The sequence below is a fragment of the Mastigoproctus giganteus genome, chromosome 6 (genome assembly GCF_048544385.1).
Source record: "Mastigoproctus giganteus isolate SK-2022 chromosome 6, ASM4854438v1, whole genome shotgun sequence".
Classification (NCBI taxonomy): Eukaryota; Metazoa; Arthropoda; class Arachnida; order Uropygi; family Thelyphonidae; genus Mastigoproctus; species Mastigoproctus giganteus.
In genome coordinates, this window is record NC_143580.1 from 128,689,442 (window position 1) to 128,717,193 (window position 27,752).

The 27,752-nt window shown below is 38.9% G+C and overlaps 1 long non-coding RNA gene across 1 annotated transcript in view; it reads right to left on the minus strand.

The window, feature by feature from the left end:
- Window positions 1-27,196, minus strand: part of LOC150084573 (uncharacterized) — a 73,404-nt gene extending 46,208 nt beyond the window's left edge. The window contains exon 1 of the long non-coding RNA XR_016547066.1: window positions 27,141-27,196. This is a non-coding gene — a long non-coding RNA (uncharacterized LOC150084573). The remainder of the gene's footprint in view (window positions 1-27,140) is intronic.
- Window positions 27,197-27,752: the final 556 nt, after the last annotated feature.

Sequence of the window (27,752 nt, forward strand, 5' to 3'; positions counted from 1 at the left end):
TCAAATTTGTCAGACAAGACTTTCCCTTAACAAACCCATGCTGTGTTTGAATTATTGCTGCAGTCTTGTCTAGATGATCCTGCAATGCATCTTTAACCAGCGACTCCATTATTTTACCCGGAACAGAAGTTAAACTAACTGGTCTGTAATTACTCGTGTCACCCTTCGATCCACCTTTGTGAATTGGGGACACATTTGCACATCTCCAGTCCGTGGGAACCTCCCCTGAGTCCAAGGATGCTCTCATAATTATGGCTAAGGGTTTGCTTAGTTGCTTTGCCGCCTCCTTTAAAATAACTGGATAGATCCCATCCACCCCAGGTGCCTTTCTTGTGTTTAACTTCAACAATTTCTCCTCCACTTTGCTCTCAGTTATTACAAAATCATTAAGCACACTGCAACAATTTGATAATCTTCTTCCATTTTCAAATTGTAATAATTCCTCACATGTGAATGTAGATGCAAAATACTCATTCAGTTTGTTTGCTATCTGAGCAGGATCATCAACAGTCGAACCATTGATGTCAAGTGGACCAATCATATTCATCCCTTCCTTTTAGAGTTTATATAAGTAAAGAAATCCTTGCTGTTTTTCTTAGCATCTTTTGCCAAAGATTTCTCGTAATCCGCCTTCGCCTGCCGAACCTCCTTTGTGACCTGATTACAGACTAGCTATCTGCCACAGGCTTCTGCGTCACCTGATAATTTATATGCATCCCATGCATTTTTCTTCTCTGTCATGAGTTTCATTAGTTCATTTGATAACCATTTAGGCCTAAACCTTGAACGATATTTCTTAATCGGTATATAAAGTCTAGTAGCTTCCACAATTAATTCTTTGAATGCTTCCCACTTAGAATTTACTGTTTGTAACATTGTCAGTTGATCCCACTGTACAGAACTTAAAACTGTCTGAGACCACTGTACTCCCCTTTACGGAAGCAAAAACCCTTTCCTTTACCCCTGACGGCAGTTACATCTTTGAGTAAATCCCACTTCAGCACACTGTGATCACTGCCACCTAGTGGTTCCTTTATCTGCAAATTCTTAATACACGAATGATCACTGCTGATAACCAGATCAAGAGTGTTACTTTCTCTGGTTGCCTTTCGAACATGCTGCTGCAGAAAACAATCATCCAATAAATCCACAAAAGTCTGACTAGTGTGTGAGTGACCAACCCACAAATTCCAGTCAATATCTGGGAAGTTAAAATCCCCCATTATAAGACATTCTGATTTACTGGCCCACTCTATTTCTCTGTACAACTGTTCATTGTACTCATTCAAGTCATTAGGCTTATAACACACTCCTACTCTTATTTTTCCTTTCGCAGTGCTTATCTCACACCAAACTGACTCAACAGAGCACTGTTCATCTATATTAACTGGGTGCACTTCCTTTGATTTTATGTTTTTCTTAATTAACAGCATAACACCCCCTCCCTTTCTGTCCTGTCTATCCTTTCTGTACACATTGTACTCCCCAAATTCCAGTTCTGCATTCCTTATATCTTTGTGACACCACGTCTCTGCTATCCCAACAATATCCGCCTTTGATGTCTTGACCAACACTTCAAATTCATCAAATTTATTTACTATACTTCTAGCATTGGTATACATGCAAGCATACATGCTCCTATGCCTATTCCTTGTTACCCTAACACATCCCATACACCCAACTATTCCATGATGACTGCCATCCGTCCCTGAAACCCCCAACACCCCTCGCTCCAGGTCGCTTCTTATTCTAATAGAAGTTGTGCAAGAATCACCTTCACCTCTGCCTGCGGTTACTGTTAAACTATTAGTCTCTGTATCCCCCCAAACTAGCAGTTTTCCGACCCACCTAACACTGCCTCGATAGCATCAGCAAATATTCTTGCACCCTTTCTATTTTAGTGTATCCCATCCCTGTAGAAGCAATCTCTCCTGTTAACAAGTACAGTCCAGGCTGAAAAAAATTCTACCCCTTGAGCCTTGCACAATCTTTCCAGGGCCGAATTGATCGACAAGGCTCTCATCATGTACTCCCTCCTATCGTGTCTGGGCAGAATTGCAGACACTTTCAAATTCAACCCTATTTCACGGCTTTTTTTCAACAGTGACCTGTACTTGTTGAGTAATTCCGCCGGTCTCCTACTCTTAATATCATTAGTGCCAACGTGTACAACTATATCACCTTTTGTGCCCTTAAAAGATGATATCCGCTCTACAACGTCATCAACCTTTGCCCCTGGCAGACATACCCTGGTCCTGTTCCACCTATCCTTTTTACAAAGCATGTTTCCCGTTTCCCTGACAATAGAGTCACCAACAACTACTAGTTCCTGTGGGACCAGCGCATTCTGCCTTAGGGGTTGCCGCTGTGTTGCGTGATGACCAAGTGCAAGCTCTGGCGTTGATGTGGGCAGCTGAGAGCCTGATGGGCCCCTCAATTTAGATCTTTCGAGGGCATCCACCCTGTCCTTCAAACTCTCATATAGGCCCATAAGAACGCTGAGTTGTCGCCTGATTTCCTTACACTCCTTACATCGCGCACACACAAAGACATCCCCCATGGCAATATCATGTTCCGTTCCAGAGAGTTCGGCAAACATTTCACAAGCTGCACATTTTTTTAGGCTGTGATGCGTTGGAGAATTGACCCCCTTAGTTCTCCCCCGAGTCACAGCACTCCTGCCACTTTGTGCCCGTTGCTTTGCTGCTCTAGTCTGGGGCATGGTAGTTTAAATTAATAAAATCAATAAATTAAATATCAATAGTATTTGAATAGAAACTATTAAATAGAAACAGTGAAGCGTATTACTATATAATTATGCGTTAGAGCTACCTAGCTACCTCAATTAAAAAATTTGAATTCCCTACCACTATATCCAAAAACAATGGCTACAAAAATGGAACGAAATAACGGTTTTACCTATCGTAAGTAAAATCCACAAAAACTCTTTATCTAAATTAAAATAAAAAATAACCAGCGTAACTATAACTATATGACTACGTATTAAGTACAATATAAAATAACAATCATGTAAATAAAAGGCAAACACTTATCGTTTTTGCGGAGCCTGTAACTGAGAGCTGTAACTTTTACCATGATGCCAAAATTATTATTTTTTAATCTGATTCCCTTGTTACTGCATCATATTAGATAATCAAATTCGACAGACAAGATCACTCCCTTAACAAATCCATGCTGACTGTTTTATAGCTGCATTTCTGTCAAAATGATACTGCATCATTTGTTTGACTACCGACTCTTTATTTTCCCTGTAAGTCAAGATTACAGGTCTATAATTACTCACTTTTCCCTTTAATTCACCTTTATGAATATGGGCAACATTTGCATGTTCCAATCTATAGGATCTACTCTGAATTTATGAGTACTTACTTAAAGCCAGGAGTTTGCTTACCTTTTATACTGCTTCCTTTAATATAACTGGAGAGATACCATCAGCCCCATGTGCCTTATTTACTTTTAGCTTCAACAATTTCTCTTCCACTTCCTTCTCAGTTATCTGAAAGTCACTTAGTGCCAAGTTATAACTTGGTATACTTCTGGTATAACTATCCTTCAAAATTTCTTCAGATGTAAGTACAGATGCAAAATATTTATTCAGTTTATCAGCAACCTGAATAGAGCTAACAGGTATACTTTTCTCAACGAGTGCACCGAAGTGGTTCATCCCTTTCCTACTACAAGTTTTTATCCTACATTAACTTAAGGAAATAATTCTTCGTTACTTTCTTTTGCATTCTTAGCCAGAGACTTTTAATAATCTGCCTTAGCCTTTCCCTCCTTAGTGATTTGATTGCAGGCTAATTTATATTTACTGTAGGTTTCTGTCTCCCCTGATAATAATCCTATGCATTTTTCTTATTCATCTGACATCCATTAAGGCTTAAATCTTGAACAATATCTTGTAGTTGCTATAAAAGGCCTAGTTGCTTTTACTCTTACATCCCTGAATGCTTCCATTTAGAATTAGCAGTTGGTAATGTCATTAGTTGTTCCAGGCGCCTCCGTAGCCAGGTGGGCAGGAGCAGTAGTGCATAGCACACGCTTCTTGATTAGACCGGGGTTCGAGCCCGTACCCACCAAATACGGAGGATGCAGCAGGTCAGAGAATGACCACCGCATATTCCCAGCCCGAATAAAGGGTGAGGGTTGGTGTCAGGAAGGGCATAAAATTGGGGTTGGCGTAAAAATTGCATGCCAAAATAATAGAAACGCTGACCCCACATAATAATGGAAAAAAGGTGAGGGAAAAAAAAAAATGTCATTAGTTGTTCCTACTGAAGCAAATTTAAAAACTGCCCAAGGCCACTACAGTCATCTTTAGGAAAGCAAATCCTTGCCATTTATCCTTGACAACCTTTAATTAAATCCCACATCAACAGATTATGATCACTGTCACCTAGCAGTTCCTTTATCTAGAGATGCTTATCGCATGAAGAGCCACAGCTAATAACCAGATCTAGAATATTGCTTGCTCTTTTTGCCAGGTATAGAAAACAGTCATCCAGTAAATTCTGTTACTATGCAAGTGATTGAGTTCCTTCCATATCTACAGAGTTAAAATTTATAAGACATTCTGATTTACTGATCCATTCTAATTGCTGTAGTTGTTCATTACAGTCAGAATAATTTGGTCTATAGTAAACTTGTCTTCTCATTTTTTTCCCTCAATGCTTATGTCACACCAAACTGACTTGGCCACCCTCATCAACTGGGTTCACTACCTTAGATTCTGTTTTATTAACCAATAGCATAATCTCCCCTCTTGTCCTGTCTGTACATGTACTCACCACATTCAAATTCTGCATCCCCATTTTTGAGTGGTGCCATGTTCCTGTGATGGCTGTAATATGATTAAACCAATACATCAAACTTATTTACTTTATTTCTAGCATCAGCATACAACATGTTATGTGCACCTGTGTTTGCTCTTAATAATCCTATCATATTCCATGTAATTGCTTAGTGGATTACAAGGACCCAAGCAGCCCTTGTAATCCACCCCCCCCCCAATACCTTACTTACTTATCAAGATACTACACATCCCAATGAAGCAGTTCAAGAATCGCTATTGTCAAACTGTTAGTCTGTATCCCACAATCTAGCAGTTTCATTAGCTATATAGTTTTTTCAACCCACCAACACTGCCTCAGAAGCATCAGCAAAGTGCAACAACAAAGTTTCTGTATATTACTGACAAAACTTCATGAGCTGTCCTGGCAACATGTCTGCATTGCTCAGAGAATTTCATGTCTGACTACACAATAACCCACAGGTCTTTTTCATTCTATTTTCAGAACATCTGATAGCTTTTTCATAACATTCTAGCAACTCTCAACTGGTCCTTCAGGGTGTCACAAACATTTTCTCAAGCTGGGTATGTCAAGGTATGCCAAGCTGGACCTGCTACATTACCTGTCTAAAACACTCAGGAAACTGACATTCAGGTACCACTCAAGTCAGGTGGACTGAAGTACAGCGAAGTCTGGTTGTTGTGACAGCCAAATCCTCTGCTTGCACCTTCACAATGGTGGAACTGTTAGTAACCCTGGGTATAAGCCCCATGTGCAAGTATATTGAAATATAGCACCTAGTACACTGGAAGTGAACACCCAGGTGCAAGCTAATGTAAGCAGGGGTTGAGGTTTTGCACCCAAACAACACAAAGTAATGCCATCCCTCTGTGCTACATAGACAATACAAGGTGGTGATGACTATCATCAACCAGTGCTATACCACCACTTTGCTTATTGGATGCTTGAAGTGGTGGAACCCATGTTTGGTCTTCAAAGCAAAGCTCCAGCAATCTTCCCTCCCCATTTCTTCTATCATGCATTATGACTGATGACTTTTGAGGTTATGATGGAAATCATGGTAAAATCCAATCTCCCTTACATTTCAAGGGTTCAGCTGTAAAATGATATTCACAGGCCGGCTGCTAGATAGTCCACTAGACTGAACCTATTGATAGCTGTTTAGAAAGTTTCCGGATCCATTAGTGTATAATCTCGCTGCTTCTAATCTGCCAGGTAATGACTGGAGGGAGTCTGAGTAGTGTGTATGGGGGGGGGTAGCAATTGTCAAGGCCACGTTATGTCAAGGAGCTGGATATATTCTTGACAAGTGTACACCATATCAGAAATTTTCTGATATGGTGTACACATGTACTACTACATGTCATATTTGCTTAATATGGCATGTAGTAGTCGTAGTAGTAATGGCAAATTATGCATGCAAACTTATATATAGCATCAATGAAAAAATTTAAAAAAAAACCCTACACAATTCACCCATCCATAGTCTCCTAAATTTGTTCAGTTCTTCCTTTAATTTATTCAACCAATCCACATCAGATGGAAGCCTCTTACAACAATAAACTTCCACACATCTATTCTACAACCATCCTTTCTCAACTTGAATTTATGCATGTGTAGTCTCGGCAAGTGGAAGAATACCATTAACATTTGGCTTACTCAAACCATTCAAAGCTTTAAACACTTCAATCATATCTCCCTGCAGGTGCTTGGGTCTCAAGATTTTGCAGAAGATTTTGCAATTTTGCAATTTGCAGAACTGAAGCCTTTCTGAGTAAGAGCACCCTTTTGTTCCCTTCGCCAATACAATTGCCCTTCTCTGCACCTGTTCCAGCAGATCTACATCCTTCGTAACGTGAAGCCTCCACATCTGTATTTAATACTCAAGATGTGACCTAAACATAGCCTTATGCAAAGGGATAATCACCTCCTTATCCTGCTAGCAAAGTTTCTGTATATTACTGACAAAACTTCATGAGCTGTCCTGGCAACATGTCTGCATTGCTCAGAGAATTTCATGTCTGACTACACAATAACCCACATGTCTTTTTCATTCTCCACCACCCTGAGTGTAGTACACACAGTTGATAAGTTACTCTGGGGTTACTGCTACCCATATGCATTACACTGCATTTGTCAATGTTAAACTTCAACTGCCATTTCTCATCCAGTGATCCAATTTTCTTAGATCTTGTTGCAGTAGTTCAACCTGATTACTGTTGTTTACCATCCTGCACCTTGTCCCCCCTCCTTTTCTTACTACTGAATATATGATGAATATTCAAACTAATAGAACAAACTTATCTGCAAAAAGATCTAAACCTCCAAAACACTTACTCGTTCATTTCACAAATATATGTGGCCTCAAATGCAATCTCAATGACATCCATTTCCACTTAAAATTTGCCAAACCCCCATGCACCTTTTCTGACAGAATCCTAATTATTGGTTAATTCAACCACTACTCCTCTCAGTCATCCTAATTACATGGATTCCGGTTATCTGGGCCACAGGTTTCTGTTAGTGCAATCTATCATAAACAGCTAGTAAACTCGAACTTATTGAATTTGCAAAAGTACCGACAGCTGGAATTCTGTGGGTTATTATGGTGAAATGTGTTTACACTTCCATGAAATCTTCAATTATATAAAAAAATTAATTTTCAGATCTCTTCATTCCTATTTTTAAAGCTTTGTAACTCGTTACTCTATTCTCACTTGTGGGTATTATGTTACTTGCAATTTGTGTGCGCCATGTTCTTTGTTTTTAATTGCTTATCTTTTTACTGTTTTAAATTTTAACCCCACCCATAAATGTCATTGAACAGAAATGTCAACTAGTTCGTATGTACATATTAATTATTCCGATTATCACATATATTCTTCCGATTTTCACATATCATTTAATTTTTTAATTGGTAAGGTGATAAAAGGTAAATTTATGCTTAATATATCTTTACTTTTATAGCCTGTGGATAATATTCCTCCTATTTTCACTAATTATAATTGCTATTTAACAGAATTAAAATTCAATTCACAAACGTGATCACAATGACTGGCGCTTACTACACATCATATAGTGAACAGTACTTTACTATGGTGAGTCCACTGTAACATTGGTTGTACAGTGAACCAATTGTAAAGCGGGGATTCGCTGTATTTTTAACTTTTTACGTGAAACTTAATCGGGGCAAAATGCACTAGTCCGATGTGTCCCAAATAACTGGAACTGACTGTATTTGCTATACGATTCTTTTCGCTTCAAAGGTGGTACTTCAACATGTGTCCGCTCTGATATTACCTGTCAGAGACTTACTAATTTGGAATATCCTCTTCTGATCTTATCTATCTTAAAATCTCTCTCTCTACCACATTGTCAAATTAATCTGTTGCCTCTATTATTCTTCCAACTCCACTAAACACTTGGAACTCTTTGAAACTTGACTTTCTCCAGTCCACCTTTCCTAACAGTGAGGTAATTTTACTTGATTTTAATGTCCACAACTCCAGATGGCTTTCATTTTCTAGTCACACATTGACCAAGCTGGTCAAGGTGCTGAGGCTTTTGAAATTACTAATGATTGTTCGTACACATTGTTAATTTACCTACCAGAATACCAGATAATCCTAACCACACAGCCAACCTGCTTGATCTTTTTCTCAAAATCAACCCTTCAAAGTACACAGTCAAAGTGAGTGATCTTTTAGATACCCCAGATCACAACTTGGTGATGGTCTCTTCTGAAATGGAGCCTTTCTCGCATGGCCAATCTCAACCTTGTGTTGTTTGGCATTACAAGAATGCAAAATGGGATGATCTGTGAGAATTCTTTTCTTCTTTTCCTTGGTCGGGTTACTGTTTCAAATCTTCTAATGTCAACGTTTGCTCAGGAATAAAGGATGGAATCCTTTATTCCATATGCTACCTTAAAATCTTGTCCATTATCTAAACCTTTTTTTTCCAATAAATGTTGCCAGAGCTGTTAAAGAATGCTGCATATCACAATTGGCTTTTATCCAAATCTCCAGGGCTTTTATCCATTGGCTTTTATCCAAATCTTTTATCCAATTATCCAAAATTCATTTTCTGCCTACACAAAAACTCGCAACAATTATAAAGCAGTTATTAAGCAGTTTAAACCAGATTTTGAACAAGCTAAAAGTAGAAAAACTTGCTTCTTATTCAAATGGTAGTTGAGTATTCTGGTCTCTTGTCAAAGATATTGGTCGCAAGTTTTGTCCATCTCTATTCCCACCTTTGTCAAAACTGGATGGTACTATTAACACTTCAGCAAAAGATAAAGCTGACCTGCTTGCTTCCTACTTTTTTTTCAACTCATGTATTGATGATCTTGGTAAACCACTTCCTATCATTCCCAGCACACTCCATTCAATGCCTCCTGTGGTCTTCTGTCAGAAGGAAGTAAGAAGAATTTTGAACAGTCTTCATGCCAAGAAAGAGCCAGTCCTGATCGTATTTCTCCACTTGTTCTCAAAATGCTCCTGAGCTTACTCTAATTCTGTTTCACCTTTTTTTCTTCACTTTCTTATTTCACAGGTGTTTTCCCTTCTTCTTGAAAATTTGCTCATATCCAGGTAGCTCCTAAAAAGGGTGACAAATCCCTCCCATCCAATTATTGTCCAATTGCACTTAATTCTACTCTCTCTAAAGTAATGGTGAAATTTATTTAAATTTATTAACTGACAACTTTTAAACATCTACATCAATAATGCCACTATGGTTTCCACTGGTGATATCTACCTTATTATATTTTTTATTATATTATATTATTATTAGCCATATGGTGCAAGGAAGCCTGAGGCTTATGCTGCACAAGCCAAAAAATAATAATTTCTCGCATTACCCTGAGAGAGAGAGAGAGACAGACAGAGAGAGAGAGAGAGAGAGAGAGAGAGAAGTAGAAGGAATCACCAAGAAAGCAAGAAAGAGAAGAATGATGATATCCAGCTCAGGACCATGGGTTTGCCAAACCCATACTCACCAGATGTGAGCCCCTGGGGTAGTATATTACCAATCTATGGACAAATTCATTGGAAAGGTTTGTGAAACTCAAGCAGTTGCTCTTGACATTTCAAAGTATTTTGATCGTGTTTCCCATAAAGGTCTTCTAAATAAACTTCCACCTTATTTTTTGCCAAATGTTTTTTGTAACTGGCTATCCAGTTTTCTCTCTAAGTCCTCACTGCGGTGACGGTACATGGCTCTCTGTCTTCTAACTTCTCCACTAATGCAGCTGTTCCCCAAAGTTCAGTTCCTTCTCCAACTCTTTTCCTCTTGTATATTAATGATCTCCTTTCACTGACCGGAAATCCTATTCACAGTTTTGCTGACGATAGCACACTATATTTCACCTTCCAGTTTGAGAAACCTTGCTCTGCATAAACAGCTCCAACTTCTCGAAAATCCACTACCAATTCCTTAAATGCTGATCTTCAGGTAATCTCCAGTGGGGCAAAAATAACTTAGGTGATTTTAAATCCTTCTAAAACTCAGTCCTGTCTTAAATCTCGCAAAAACGATTCTTCTACTCCTATGCTTATCCTCAATGACACTTAGATTTCTAGACAAGATCATATATCTCTATTGACTTCTAATCTCTCCTGGCATCAAAAATATTGCTCTGCATTTAAAAACTGTTTTTTTTTTTTTTATTTTGCTCCAGACATTACTTTTTGTCCAAACAGCTGTTCACTCTCCATAAATCGTAAATCTGCCCTGCCATGGAATATTAGCATTAGCATTAGTAGAGGCATATGATGCAAGAAAGCAAGCTTATTCAGCATCAGCCAAAAAAAAAAAAAAAAAACACACCACTCCCATTTCACCCCTCCATTCGCTCGAAATACCTGTCCAGTTGAACCTTAAATTTGTTTAGGCTATCAACTTCAACAACAAGTGATGGAAGTCGGTTCCACCAACCAACTACCCATTGGCTAAAGGCAAATTTCCGCACATCTATCCGACATCCGTCCTTCCTCAATTTGAATTTATGCCCTCGCAGGTGATTATTCTAAGCAAGATGAAGAATTCCATTGGCATTGAGCATGCTCAAACCATTCAAGGCTTTATGCACCTTTATCAGATCACCTCGCTGGTGCCTAGTCTCCAGACACTGTAATTTGCAAAACCTAAGCCTTTCTTCGTAAGAGCAACCCTTTGTTCCATTCACTAATCTTGTTGCCCTTCTCTGTACCCGTTCCAGCAGCTCTACATCCTTCTTGAAATGAGGCCTCCAGACATGTATACAGTACTCAAGATGTGGCCTAACCATTGCCTTATACAAGGGAATAATCACCTCCTTATCCCTGCTAGAAAACTTCCTGTATATCATTGACAAGACACCATGAGCTACTCTTGCAGCTCGTCTGCACTGCTCAGAGAACTTCATATCTGCCTGCACAATTACCCCCAGGTCCTTTTCATTCTCCACCACTGTCAGTGTAGTACCGCAGAGTTGATACGTTCATCTGGGGTTACTGTTTCCCATATGTAGTACTTTACATTTGTCAATGTTAAACTTCATTTGCCACCTCTCAGCCCATCTGTTCAACCTTTCCAGATCCTGTTGCAGCAGCATAGCGTCAGTGGTGTCCTTAACAACCCTGCCAACCTTTGTATCATCTGAAAACATGGACATTAAACTCGATATCCCATCATCAATATCATTCAAAAACACCGAAAACAACAACGGACCCAACACTGAACCCTGAGGAACTCCACTAATAACATTAGTCCACGTTGAGCAGTGTCCATTGATTACCACTCTCTGTCTTCTGCCACTCAACCATCCCCTTATCCATAGCAGCAATTTGCCTCCAATGCCACACTGCTCCAATTTGTGCAGCAGTCTTCCATGTGCAACAGTATCAAAAGCCTTTCTAAGATCCAAATATATAATATCAAAGTTATTCCCTGCATCCAGTTCTTTTATGACTACATCATAGTATCCAATCAAATTGGTCAGGCAAGACCTGCCCTTAACAAAACCATGCTGCGTCTGAGCTATAACTGAATTCTTGTCTAGATGATCCTGCAGTGCTTCTTTAACCAGTGCCTCCATTAATTTACCTGGAACAGAAGTTAAACTAACAGGTCTATAATTACTCGTGTCAGCCTTTGATCCTCCTTTGTGAATTGGGGTTACATTTGCACATCTCCAGTCTATGGGTACCTCCCCTGAGTCCAAAGAAGCTCTCATAATTATGGCTAGGGGTTTGCTTACTTCCTTTGCTGCCTCCTTTAATATAACTGGATATATCCCATCAACCCCAGGTGCCTTTTTTATGTTTATCCTCAACAATCTCTCCTCCACTTTCCTCTCAGTTATTACAAAATCATCCAGCTCACTGCCAATGTTTACTTTACCTACATCATTCTCCTTCCTGAATAACTCCTCATGCGTGAATGTAGATGCAAAATACTCGTTTAGATTGTTAGCCACCTGAGCAGGATCCTCAACTGTTGAACCATCAACATCCAGTGGACCAATCTGATTCATCCCTTTCCTTCTTGAGTTTAAATAGGTAAAGAACTCTTTTCTGTTTTTCTTTGCATCCGTTGCCAAGGATTTTTCGTAGTCTGCCTTTGCCTGCCTAATCTCCTTTGTGACTTGGTTACAGACCAACTTATATCTATTATAGGCTTCCATGTCACCCATTAATTTGTATGTATCCCATGCATTTTTCTTCTCTGCCACATGTCTCATTAGTTCATCTGACAACCATTTAGGCCTAAACCTTGAACAATATTTCTTAGTTGGTATGTAAAGCCTGGTAGCCTCCAAGATTAGTTCCTTGTATGCTTCCCATTTTGAGTTTGCTGTTGGTAACATCATCAGTTGGTCCCACTGTATAGAATTTAAATACTGTCTCAGACCATCATAGTCGCCTTTATGTAAACAAAAACCCTTCCCTTTACCTCTGATGGTAGTTACCTCCTTGAGTAAATCCCACTTCAACACACTGTGATCACTGCCACCTAGTGGTTCATTTATATGCAGATTCTTAATGCATGAAGAATCACTACTGATAATCAGATCAAGAGTATTGCTCCCTTTTGTTGCCTCACGAACATGCTGATGTAGAAAACAATCATCCAATAAATCCACAAAAGCCTTGCTAGTGTGCGAGTGACCAACCCACAAATTCCAGTCAATATCTGGGAAATTAAAATCCCCCATTATAAGAGTCTCTGATTTACTGGCCCACTCTATTTCCCTGTACAATATCTTATTATACTCATCAGAGTCATTATGCCTATAGCACACTCCTACTCTGGATTTTGATTTCCCTATGCTTATGTCACACCAAACTGACTGGACACTGCCCTGTCCATCGATGTCGACTGGCTTCACTTCCTTGGACTTTATGTGTTTCTTAACTAATAGCATAACCCCTCCTCCCCTCCTGTCCTGTCTATCCTTTCTATACACATTGTATTCCCCAAATTCCAGTTCCACATTCCTTATATCTGTGTGACACCACGTCTCTGCTATCCCAACAATATCTGCCTTTGATGTTTTGAGCAATACCTCAAATTCATCAAATTTATTTACCAAACTCCTAGCATTGGTGTACACGCAGGTATACATGCACCTGTTTCTATTCTTGGCTACCCTAACACAACCCATGTGTTTACTTGTACCACAATGACTCCCAGCAGTCTCTGAAATATCCTGCATCTTGTTTTTCAGGCTTCTGCTCATTTCAATAGAAGCAGTGCAAGAATCACTTCCACTTCTGCCAGTGGCTACTGTTAAATCTATTAGTCCTTGTATCCCCCCCAACTAGCAGTTTTCCGACCCACCTAACTCTGCCTCGACAGCATCAGCAAAAATTCTTGCACCCTTTCTATTTAAGTGTATCCCATCCCTGTAGAAGCAATCTCTCCTGTTAACAAGTACAGTCCAGGCTGAAAAAATTTAACCCCTTGAGCCTTGCACAATCCCTCCATGGCCGGATTGACCGACAAAGCTCTCATCATATACTCCCTTCTATCGTGTCTGGGCAGAATTGCAGACACTTCCAGGGCCGTATTGACCGACAAGGCTCTCATCATATACTCCCTTCTATCGTGTCTGGGCAGAATTGCAGACACTTTCAAATTCAACCCTAATTCACGGCTTTTTTTCAACAGTGACCTGTACTTGCTAAGTAATTCCGCCGGTCTCCTACTCTTAATATCATTAGTGCCAACGTGTACAACTATATCACCTTTTATGCCCTTAAAAGATGATATCCGCTCTACAACGTCATCAACCTTTGCCCCTGGCAGACATACCCTGGTCCTATTCCACCTATCCTTTTTGCAAAGCATGTTTCCCGCTTCCCTGACAATAGAGTCACCAACAACTACTAGTTCCTGTGGGACCAGCGCATTCTGCCTAGGGGGCTTCCTCTGTGTTGCCTGATGACCAAGTGCAAGCTCTGGCGTTGATGTGGGCGGCTGAGAGCCTGATGGGCCCCTCAATTTAGTTTCTTCGAGGGCATCCACCCTGTCCTTCAAGCTCTCATAAAGGCCCATAACAACGCTGAGTTGTCGCCTGATTTCCTTGCACTCCTTACATCGTGCACACACAAAGACATCCCCCTTGGCAGTATCATGTCCCGTACCCAACTGCTCCGCAAACATCAAGCAAACAGTGCATTTTAAAAGACTGTGATTCAGAGGGCAACTGCCCCCCCTCAGTTCTCCCCTGAACCACAGCACTCCCATTAGCTTGAGCCTTTTGCTTTGCTGCTCTGGTCTGAGTCATGATTCCGATTTAATTCAATAAAATTTCAAAACAAAATTAAATCCTTAAGTTATATCCCAAAACAGTTATAACGCTTTATATATTGATTTTTTCGGTATCTAGTGTTTTCTACGAGTTCCCTTTATATAACTTCCGTATCACGTGTACCACTATAGTTATGTATTAATTATTTGTTACGATTAAGTCGTTATATATATATATATATATATATATAGAGTTAAAAGTACAATTTGATTGACAATAAAGTTTATCAAGATTAATAGATTTACTGCTTAATTGACAATATTATATTATGCACTATACTACACTAAGGTTATGCTATCGTGTAAAAATGGCGGGAATTCACGAATGGTACTTCTACGGACTCGTAAGTATTGATTAGCTTCCAAATCTCGCTATCTCGATTTAGAATAAACTAAGGATCCTGACTAGGTCTATAATATACTTATAGAAGACAATTTAATATAACAATTGGTTAATAAATCAACTAAATTTAGTTAAAAAAAAAAGAACCTCTCGTTCAATTTGTAACACGTGGATTTGATACCGTTACCGATACTAAGTAATACCTACAAAATCTCTGTCTATGTTAAACTTTAAACTAAGTATCATAACTAGGAATATAAAGCTACTCTAGAAATAAGTTAATATGATAATTTAAGCTAATAAATCAGAAAATAAATCAGGAAAAACTTCTCTGTTCCAAGAGCGTCAAAGAGCCTCGTCCACACAGGCTACGCTCGTACCCAGACCCGTTCTTTCTCAGATATTGTTCTCTCAGTCTCAATATTCTATCAGATATTGTTCCCACATCTGGGGCAGTGCCCTCAAAACCTCTCAGACTTCTAGATTTCATTCAAAAGAGGGTAGTTAAGTTAATTAATGACTCATCTCTAAAAAAAAAAAAAAAGTCTCTTCTCTATTCTGTTTCTGCTACATGCCTTTTCTATAGATACTTCTGGGCCCTGTTTTAAATAGACTTCTATAATTTCCTCTCTCTCTCTCTCTTTCTTTCTTCCTTCCAAACCAGTCTGAACATGTGCTACAACCAGTCAGCATCCTTTCATTGTCCAACTTCAAACTCACAGAACTAACTTTTCTTCTTCATTTATTCTTCCTTCAACTTCAGTTTTCTGGAACAACCTCAATTCTTACATATTTCCTGAAAATTACAATCTATAGAAATTCAAGTCTAATTTCAACAAGTGTTTTCTTTCATCTCAACCTTCAACCCATGAGCTGTACTATAGGTTTTAATATCTCACACACTTGGGTTTTCAAAAAAAAAAAAAAAAAAAACTCAGACAACTAATTAAATTCTATAGGGTCTAATGAGCAACTCGCATTAGTAGAAAGGTAGAATTTCACAGGAACTTTAATCCTTTTCTATGTACTCTCTTAATGAATAAGTCATATTCCAATGTAGTCCAATAAAGCCAAGTTTTACTGTGTATTTTTAAACAGAGTCAGAACTAGATATTCCTGTGAGCAGGATAAAATAAATGTTTCAGCCTTGTTGTAGGCTCAAAAATAACTGCCACAGAAACCAAAAAATACAGTCGGCCCTCTATATAACAAAATAGATCATTCGCTTGAAAAAATTCGTTAAACAGAAATTTCATTATATAGAGAAATATCACCTTTCAACAATGAAAAATACTAATTCAACATTCAGAAATATAGTAAAAGATGGGAAATAAGTGGGAATGAATAAATTTTCTAACAATTTAAAACAATTAATTTATTAATACATATTTATGAAGAAATGACTGCTTACATGATGCACACTTTTAAGGATTATTTCAAAAAATATTTGTTATTTTTCTTTACACTGGATTTTACTGTACATCATTCATGAAAATGTTCGCATTTGTTTAAACACTCAAATACATTTTCTGGCACATTTTCTTCACATTGAAGGCTTCAACGCAAAGTTTCAAATGCTGCCGACATTTGACGTTTGCTAAGTCTAACATTGCCTTCATTTTTATCCAACTCATTGTTGATATTGTCACTAGTTCTTTGAATACTCTACAAAATGTTGGAGCCACTCTGTGTTATTCAGCTACTATAGGGGCTCACATCTGGTGAGTATGGGCTTGGCACACCCAGGGTCCTGAGCTGGATTTCATCATTCTTCTCTTTTTGGTGATTCCTTTATACTTCTCTGCCGGGGCAAAGGTTGACGACGTTGTAGAGCGGATATCATCTTTTAAGGGCACAAAAGGTGATATTGTCGTACACGTTAGCACTAATGATATTAAGAGTAGGAGACTGGCGGAATTACTTAACAAGTACAGGTCACAGTTGAAAAAAAGCCGAGAATTAGGGTTGAATTTCCGCCCTTGCCGGAAATTCAATGAGAGCCTTGCCGATAAATTCGGCCCTGGAAAGATTGTGCAAGGCTCAAGGTGTAGAATTTTTTCAGTCTGGTCTGTACTTGTTAACAGGAGAGACTGCTTCTACAGGGATGGGATACACTTAAATAGAAAGGGTGCAAGAATGTTTGCTGATGCTATCGAGGCAGTGTTAGGTGGGTCGGAAAACTGCTAGCTTGGGAGGATACAAGGACTAATAGATTAACAGTAGCCACTGGCAGAGGTGAAAGTGATTCTTGCAATGCTTCTATTGGAATGAGCAGCAGCCTGGAAAACAAGACGAAGGGTATTTCAGAGACTTCTGGGAGTTTGCGGTACAAGTAAATACATGGGTTGTGTTAGGGTAGCTAAGAATAGGAACAGGTGCATGTATACTGGCATGTACAATAATGCTAGGAGTTTGGTAAATAAATTTGATGAATTTGAGGTATTGCTCAAAACATCAAAGGCAGATATTGTTGGGATATCAGAGATGTGGTGTCACACAGATATAAGCAGTGCAGAACTGGAATTTGGGGAGTACAATGTGTACAGAAAGGATAGGAAGGGAGGAGGGGTTATGATATTAGATAAGAAAAACATAAAATCCAAGGAAGTGAAGCCAGTCAACATCGCTGGATAGTGCAGTATCGAGTCAGTTTGGTGTGACATAAGCATTGGAAGATCAAAATTGAGAGTAGGAGTGTGCTATAGATCTAATGACTCTGATGAGTATAATAAGAAACTGTACAGGGAAATAGAGTGGGTCAGTAAATCACAGAGTCTTATAATGGGGGATTTTAATTTCCCAGATATTGACTGGAATTTGTGAGTTGATCACTCACACACTAGCAAGGCTTTTGTGGATTTATTGGATGACTGTTTTCTACATCACCATTTTCAGGAGGCAACTAGAGGGAGTAATATTCTGGATCTGATTATCAGTAGTAATTCTTCATGGATTAAGAATTTGCATATAAAGGAACCACTAGGAGGCAGTGATCACAGTGTGCTGAAGTGGGATTTACTCAAAGAGGTAACTACCATCAGGGGTAAAGGGAAGGGTTTTTGCTTTCATAAAGGGGACTACGTTGGTCTGAGATAGTATTTAAATTTTATACAGTGGAACCAACTGATGATGTTACTAACAGCAAATTCAAAATGGGAAGCATTCAAAGAATTTATCTTGGAAGTTACTAGGCTTTACATACCAACTAAGAAATATTGTTCAAGGTTGAAGCCTAAATGGATGTCAGATGAACTAATGAGACATTTGGCAGAGAAGAAAAATACATGGGATACATATAAATTAATGGGTGACATGGAAGCCTATGATAGCTACAAGTTGATCTGTAACCAAGTTACAAAGGAAGTTAGGCAGGCAAAGGCAGATTATGAGAAATCCGTGGCAAAGGATGCAAAGGAAAACAAAAAAGAGTTCTTTACCAATGTAAACTCTAGAAGGAAAGGGATGAATCAGACTGGTCCACTGGATATTGATGGTTCAACTGTTGATGATCCTGCTCAGGTGGCTAACAAAACAAACTAAATGAATATTTTGCATCGACATTCACACATGAGGAGTTATTCAGGAAGGTAAATGCCAGAGGTGAAGTAAACTCTGGCAGTAAGCTAGATGATTTTGTAATAACTGAGAGAAAGTGGAGGAGAAATTATTGAGGATAAACATAAAAAAGGCACCCAGGGTGGATGGGATCTATCCAGTTATATTAAAGAAATCAGAAAAGGAAGTAAGCAAACCATTAGCCATAATTATGAGAGCTTCTTTGGACTCAGAGGAGGTACCCATAGATGGAGATATGCAAATGTGACCCCAATTCACAAAGGAGGATCAAAGGGTGACACAAGTAATTATAGACCTGTGAGTTTAACTTCTGTTCCAGGAAAATTAATGGAGGCACTGGTTAAAGAAACACTGCAGGATCATCTAGACAAGACTTCAGTTATAGCTCGGACACAGCATGGTTTTGTTAAGGGAAAGTCTTGCTGACCAATTTGATTGGATACTATGATGCAGTCACAAAAGAACTGGATGCAAGGAATAACTTTGATATTATATACTTGGATCTTAGAAAGGCTTTTGATACTGTTGCACATGGAAGACTGCTGCACAAATTGGAGTAGTGTGGCATTGGAGACAAATTGTTGCTATGGATAAAGGGGTAGGCGAGGGGGAGAAGACAGAGTGGTAATCAATGGACACTGCTCATCGTGGACTACTGTTATTAGTGGAGTCCCTCAGGGTTCAGTGTTGGGTCCATTGTTGTTTTCTGTATTTATAAATGATACTGATGATGGTATATCAAGCTTAATGTCCAAGTTGCAGACAATACAAAGGTTGGCAGGGTTGTTAAGGACACTATTGACAGTATAATGCTGCAACAGGATCTGGAAAGGCCCAGCAGATGGGCTGAGAGGTGGCAAATGATGTTTAACATTGACAAATGTAAAGTACTACATACAGGAAACAGTAATCCCAGAGTAACGTATCAACTCTGTGGTACTACACTGACAGTGGTAGAGAATGAAAAGGACCTGGGGGTAATTGTGCAGGTAGATATGTAGTTTTCTGACAGTGCAGACAGGCTGCAAGAGTAGCTCATGGTGTCTCTCAATGATATACAGGAATTTTTCAAGCAGGGATAAGGAGGTGATTATTACCTTGTATAAGGCAATGGTCAGGCCACACCTTGAGTACTGTATACAGGTCTGAAGGCCTCATTTCAAGAAGGATGTAGAGCTGCTGGAACGAGTACAGAGAAGGGCAACAAGATTAGTGAATGGAACAAAGGGTTGCTCTTACGAAGAAAGGCTTAAGTTTTGGAAATTACAGTGTCTGGAGACTAGGCACTGGCGAGCTGATCTGATAGAGGTGTATAAAGCCTTGAATGGTTTGAGCATGCTCAATGCTGATGGGATTCTTCCTCTTGCTCAGAATAATCACCTGAGAGGGCATAAATTCAAATTGAGGAAAGACAGATGTAGGACAGATGTGCGGAAATTTGCCTTTAGCCAGCGGGTAGTTGGTTGGTGGAACAGACTTCCATCCCTTGTTGTGGAAGTTGATATCTTAAATAAATGTAAGGCTCAGCTGGACAGGTATATTTTGAACGAATGGAGGCGTGAAATGGGAGTGGTTTTTTCTTTTTTTTTTTTTTTTTGGCTGATGCTGCATAAGCTGGCCTTCTTGCATCATATGCCTCTACTATTGCTAATGCTAATACTTCTGACTCTCTCTCTCTCTCTCTCTCTCTCTGGGTAACTCAGAAATTTTTTTTTGGCTGGTGCAGCATAAGCCTCAGGCTTCCTTGCACCATATGGCTAATAATAATAATAATAATAATAATAATATCATTATTAACTCCTCCTAAAAATTCATCAAGAATAATTTCTCCACTGATAAAACTTCTTGCTTGAAGTTCTTCTCAAGATTGCTCGATATCCTCTAGTAGTTCCCTCTCATTACTGTTAATTGCCATTTTAGCAAAACCTGCTTTTGTGAAACAATTCTTAATCCACATTTTCGCCAACTCTGGTATACATAACCGCAAATCTATAACAATCTATAGGTTCGTCGGTTTCTATTCTCAGTATAATTGTTTTCAGTGTGCCCTCGGTAGTGCATTTTCAAATTCTTGTTGATGCTTTGGACCATTGGTTGAAGTTTAGTAGTAGTAGTGGCGGCATATGATGCAAGAAAGCATGTGTAAGAGTTTATGCAGCATCAGCCAAAAAAAACACACCATTCCCTCCAAATGCCTGTCCAGTTCCTCATTAAATTTATTTAACCTATCAAACTTCCGCAACGACAGATGGAAGTTTGTTCCAGCAATTAACCACCCGCTGGCAAAAGGCAAATTTCCGCACATCTATTCTACATCTGTCTTTTCTTAATTTGAATTTATATCCCCTTAGGTTCGTAACCTGAACAAGTGGAACGATCCCATCAGAATTCAGCGTGCTCAACCCATTCAAGGGTTGAGCATACACCTCAATCAGATCACCGTGCAGGTGCCTAGTCTCCAACCACTGCAATTTGCAGAACTTAAGCCTCTCTTGGTAAGAGGATCCCTTCATTCCCCTCACCAATCTTATCCTTCTCTATACACACTCAAGTAAATCTACATCCTTCCTAAAATGAGGCCTCCAGACCTGCATGCAGTACTCAAGGCGTGGCCTGATCATTGCCTTATACAGAGGGACAATCACCTCCTTCTCCCTGCTGGCACAATTTCTATATATCATTGACAAAACCCCATGACTTGCCCTGGCAGCCTGTCTGCATTGCTCAGAAAACTTCATATCTGCCTGCGCAATTACTCCCAGGTCTTTTTCATTTTCTACCACATTAAGTGTAGTACCACACAGTTGGTATGTTTCTCTGGGGTTTTTCTACCCATATGCAGTACTTTGCATTTCTCAAGGTTAAACTTCAGTTGCCACTTCTTAGCCCATCTGCCCAAATTATCTAGATCCTGTTGCAATAGCACACTGCCATTATTGTCATTAACAACCCTGCCAACCTTTGTATCATGTGCAAACTTCGACATTAAGCCTGATATACCTTCATCAATATCACTGATAAATATACAAATCAACAGTGGACCCAACACCAAACCCTGTGGGACTCCTCAAATAACATTAGTCCATGAAGAGCAGCACCCATTGATTACCACCCTCTGTCTTCTCCCACTTAACCATTCTTTTATCCATTGTAGCAACTTACCCTTAATACCATTCTGCTCCAATTTGTACAGTAGTTTTCCATGTACAACAGTGTCATAAGCTTTCCTGAAATCCAAATAGATGATATCAAAATTATTTTTTGCATCCAGTTCCTTTGTAACCACATCATAATATCCTAACAAATTTGTCAGACAAGACTTTCCCTTAACAAACCCATGCTGTGTCTGAATTATTGCAGTAGTCTTGTCTAGATGATCCTGCAATGCATCTTTAACCAGTGACTCCATTATTTTACCGAGAACAGAAGTTAAACTAACTTGTCTGTAATTACTCTTCGTGTCACCCTTCGATCCCCCTTTGTGAATTGGGGATACATTTGCACATCTCCAGTCAGTGGGAACCTCCCCTGAGTCCAAGGATGCTCTCATAATTATGGCCAAGGGTTTGCTTGGTTGCTTTGCCACCTCCTTTAATATAACTGGATAGATCCCATCCACCCCAGGTGCTTTTCTTATGTTTAACTTCACCAATCAATTTCTCCTCCACTTTGCTCTCAGTTATTACAAAATCATTAAGTATCCTGCTACAATTTGATAACCTTCTGCCATTTCCAAACCTTAATAACTCCTCGTGTGTGAATGCAGATGCAAAATACTCGTTCAGTTTCTTTGCTATCTGGGCAGGATCATCAACAGTCGATCCATCGATATCAAGTGGAGCAATCAGATTCATCCCCTTCCTTTTAGAGTTTATTAGCATTAGCATTAGTAGAGGCATATGATGCAAGAAAGCAAGCTTATTCAGCTTATTCTACATCCTTCTTGAAATGAGGCCTCCAGACATGTATACAGTACTCAAGATGTGGCCTAACCATTGCCTTATACAAGGGAATAATCACCTCCTTATCCCTGCTAGAAAACTTCCTGTATATCATTGACAAGACACCATGAGCTACTCTTGCAGCTCGTCTGCACTGCTCAGAGAACTTCATATCTGCCTGCACAATTACCCCCAGGTCCTTTTCATTCTCCACCACTGTCAGTGTAGTACCGCAGAGTTGATACGTTGCTCTGGGGTTACTGTTTACCATATGTAGTACTTTACATTTGTCAATGTTAAACTTCATTTGCCACCTCTCAGCCCATCTGTTCAACCTTTCCAGATCCTGTTGCAGCAGCATAGCGTCAGCGGTGTCCTTAACAACCCTGCCAACCTTTGTATCATCTGCAAACATGGACATTAAACTCGATATCCCATCATCAATATCATTCAAAAACACCGAAAACAACAATGGACCCAACACTGAACCCTGAGGAACTCCACTAATAACATTAGTCCACGTTGAGCAGTGTCCATTGATTACCACTCTCTGTCTTCTGCCACTCAACCATCGCCTTATCCATAGCAGCAATTTGCCTCCAATGCCACACTGCTCCAATTTGTGCAGCAGTCTTCCATGTGCAACAGTATCAAAAGCCTTTCTAAGATCCAAATATATAATATTAAAGTTATTCCCTGCATCCAGTTCTTTTGTGACTACATCATAGTATCCAATCAAATTGGTCAGGCAAGACCTGCCCTTAACAAAACCATGCTGCATCTGAGCTATAACTGAATTCTTGTCTAGATGATCCTGCAGTGCTTCTTTAACCAGTGCCTCCATTAATTTACCTGGAACAGAAGTTAAACTAACAGGTCTATAATTACTTGTGTCAGCCTTTGATCCTCCTTTGTGAATTGGGGTTACATTTGCACATCTCCAGTCTATGGGTACCTCCCCTGAGTCCAAAGAAGCTCTCATAATTATGGCTAGGAGTTTGCTTACTTCCTTTGCTGCCTCCTTTAATATAACTGGATAGATCCCATCCACCCCAGGTGCCTTTTTTATGTTTATCCTCAACAATCTCTCCTCCACTTTCCTCTCAGTTATTACAAAATCATCCAGCTCACTGCCAATGTTTACTTTACCTACATCATTCTCCTTCCTGAATAACTCCTCATGCGTGAATGTAGATGCAAAATACTCGTTTAGATTGTTAGCCACCTGAGCAGGATCCTCAACTGTTGAACCATCAACATCCAGTGGACCAATCTGATTCATCCCTTTCCTTCTTGAGTTTAAATAGGTAAAGAACTCTTTTCTGTTTTTCTTTGCATCCTTTGCCAAGGATTTCCCGTAGTCTGCCTTTGCCTGCCTAATCTCCTTTGTGACTTGGTTAAAGACCAACTTATATCTATTATAGGCTTCCATGTCACCCATTAATTTGTATGTATCCCATGCATTTTTTTTCTCTGCCACATGTCTCATTAGTTCATCTGACAACCATTTAGGCCTAAACCTTGAACAATATTTCTTAGTTGGTATGTAAAGCCTGGTAGCCTCCAAGATTAGTTCCTTGAATGCTTCCCATTTTGTGTTTGCTGTTGGTCCCACTGTATAGAATTTAAATACTGTCTCAGACCATCATAGTCGCCTTTATGAAAACAAAAACCCTTCCCTTTACCTCTGATGGTAGTTACCTCCTTGAGTAAATCCCACTTCAACACACTGTGATCACTGCCACCTAGTGGTTCATTTATCTGCAGATTCTTAATGCATGAAGAATCACTACTGATAATCAGATCAAGAGTATTGCTCCCTCTTGTTGCCTCACGAACATGCTGATGTAGAAAACAATCATCCAATAAATCCACAAAAGCCTTGCTAGTGTGCGAGTGACCAACCCACAAATTCCAGTCAATATCTGGGAAATTAAAATCCCCCATTATAAGACTCTCTGATTTATTGGCCCATTACAGTATCTTATTATACTCATCAGAGTCATTAGGCCTATAGTACACTCCTACTCTCAATTTTGATTTACCCATGCTTATGGCACACCAAACTGACTTGACACTGCCCTGTCCATCAACGTCGACTGGCTTCACTTCCTTGGATTTTATGTGTTTTTTAACTAATAGCATAACCCCTCCTTCCTTCCTGTCCTGTCTATCCTTTCTGTACTCCCCAAATTCCAGTTCTGCATTCCTTATATCTGTGTGACACCATGTCTCTGATATCCCAACAATATCTGCCTTTCATGTTTTGAGCAAAACCTCAAATTAATCAATTTTATTTACTAAACTCCTAGCATTGGTGTACACGCAAGTATACATGCACCTGTTTCTATTCTTAGCTACCCTAACGCAACTCATGTGTTTACTTGTAGCGCAATGACTTCCAGCAGTCTCTGAAATATCCTGTATATTGTTTTTCAGGCTTCTACTCATTCCAATAGACGCAGTGCAAGAATCTCTTTCACTTCTGCCAGTGGCTACTGTATCCTTGCTGTTTTTCTTAGCATCTTTTGCCAAGGATTTCTCATAATCTGCCTTCACCTGCCTAACCTCCTTTATGACCTGATTACAGACTAGCTTATATCTGCCATAGGCTTCTGAGTCGCTTGATAATTTATATGCATCCCATGCATTTTTCTTCTCTGTTACGAGTCTCATTAGTTCATTTGATAACCATTTAGGCCTAAACCTTGAACAGTATTTCTTAATAGGTATGAAACTTTTAGTAGCTTCCACGATTAATTCCTTGAATGCTTCCCACTTAGAATTTACTGTTGGTAACATCGTCAGTTTATCCTACTGTACAGAATTTAAAAACTTTCTGAGACCACTGTACTCCCCTTTACGGAAGCAAAAATCCTTTCCTTTACCCCTGGTGGTAATTATATCTTTAAGTAAATCCCACATCAGTACACTGTGATCACTGCCACCTAGTGGTTCCTTTATCTGCAAAATCTTAATACATGAATGATCACTGCTGATAACCAGATCAAGAGTATTACTCTCTCTGGTTGCCTCTCAAACATGCTGCTGCAGAAAACAATCATCCAATAAATCCACAAAAGTCTGACTAGTGTGTGAGTGACCAACCCACAAGTTCCAGTCAATATCTGGGAAGTTAAAATCCTCCATTAGACGAGGTATTCAGAGGGAAGAAAACAAGGTTCAAATTACCCAGTGAAGGTGGGCAGGGCAGTGCAGTTGTACAATCAATGCAATTTTTCTGTTTTCTTTCGTCATCGTTCTAGCGAAATATAAAATCCACTTTTCAAAAATGTCACTTGTCATCTAAGCTTTTTTGTTGTAGCCCAACTCTAACAACTTTACTCCTTTGAACAGGGTTGTTTACTTTTGCTTCAGTTTTTCATTACCAGCCATATTTACACCAACCAAGAATGAAATTTTCCCCTTACTATTTTTACCACCTAAACATTCATCACCTTTAAAAGTTAGCATCTTGTTCAGCAAACACATTTAAAAAATATACCTATTTCATCAACATTTTGAATGTCTTTGGGCTAGTAGTTCACCATATTTTTTTTTCAAATTGTTTCTTTCCAGTGGGTACCAGTCGTCTTTGATTACAACTCCACTTTCACCAGAAATAACTTTTTCGAGTAAGCCATGGCGCTGTTTAAATTTGTCCAGCCAGCGAGAACTGGCTTGGAATGTTTTATGTCCCAGAAAGATGTGCACTCCATAGCATTTTCTTTTATTAATGGTTCTGATATTGACATGTTTTGGTCTCAAATCAACTTCACCCACTTAAAAATGGCTTCATCTACATCTTCATACAGGCATAATTTCGGATGGTTTCAACTGGGTCCCGTTTCCTCAAACAATTTGAGAATTGAAATGTGGTTTTTCAAAATGGTTGACACACTACTGGCAGGGATACCAAATTCTAAAGTTTTTTTTTTTTTTTTTTTTTAACACCTCGATCTACATGAATATGCCTTAATCTTTGCCAATGGTTGTGGATACATAGACTGCAGCTGACCACCTTGACTTCACGGTACAGTAGAGGTTTTGGTTGTATAGGTTTTAACAGGAAACTAGTAAAAACTCGACTTCTCGGTTGTATAGGTTTTACGGGCAACAGTAAATTGTGGACTGTTTTAGCTCTTAATTCGTACTCTTAAGTATTAATTCCTTTAGCTCTTAAAAGCTAAAGGGATTAAATCTTAATACTTTTAGCTATTAATTTGTGCTTTATTGCTTAAAGACCAGAGGTGTGAACAATGCATACCCAGGTTTCTCAAAACTAGTTCATTATATAGAAATTTTCTTCGTCATGTGGAAACTATTTTCAATGTAATGACGAATGGGAAATCAAAAAAATTTGCTATATTGAAGTTCATTAAAGAGAGGTCTGATTGTATATGGTACGCTATCGGATAATATAAAAATGATGTTAAAACTGTAAGTTGTTTCTTTATACAGACCACAATCAATATATAAACATACAGCAGATGGAACAGTATGCCAAGAAATAAGTTATTTTGTCTGTTTGGTGCTCTATTTAAAGCACAAATAAAATAACTTTGCAGAACAAAACTGATCCTATGCTATTACATATTAAGAAGTTTCATATTTTAATAAAAAATATTTGTCATGCTAAACAAAAAATACCTGTAAAATTATTTATCAATTTCCTCATTTTGGCAATTTGCTGTACATCGCTTGAATATTCTATTAACATAAAAACTAGCCCACCAATGAAAAGATAGACACAACATACAGCCATAAGCCCAAATAATGTTTTAATGGACATCAGCAAGAGTTAGCTGGAAGAATCATAAAAAAAAGCCAGTCAGTGAGTAAAAAATGCAGGTAAAGAAACAACTATTTATTAGGTATATATATACAGTATTACCTTCAAGGCCTTAACTCAATTGGTTATTATATTAATTAATGCATATCAATGCAAGGAAGCCTGGCTTTTTCAGCAAGCATCAGCTTGCTGAAAAAGCTAGCTGGTGTGATAATCTATTCCAACAGAAATTATCCTTATGACTGATATATTATTTTCTTATATGCACTAACCTTCCTTAATTTAAATGTCCTCTAGTTGATGCTACCTAGAAAAAAAAAAATTATACCATTGTTTTATTTACGCAAACCTTTTGAAGTCTTAAACTTGCTTTCTCACTCACGAGTACATCTTTATATCATATATATAGCCGATTCCAGTTAATTGGGACACATCGAGACGGATCACTTTGGCCCAATTAAGGGGCTGCC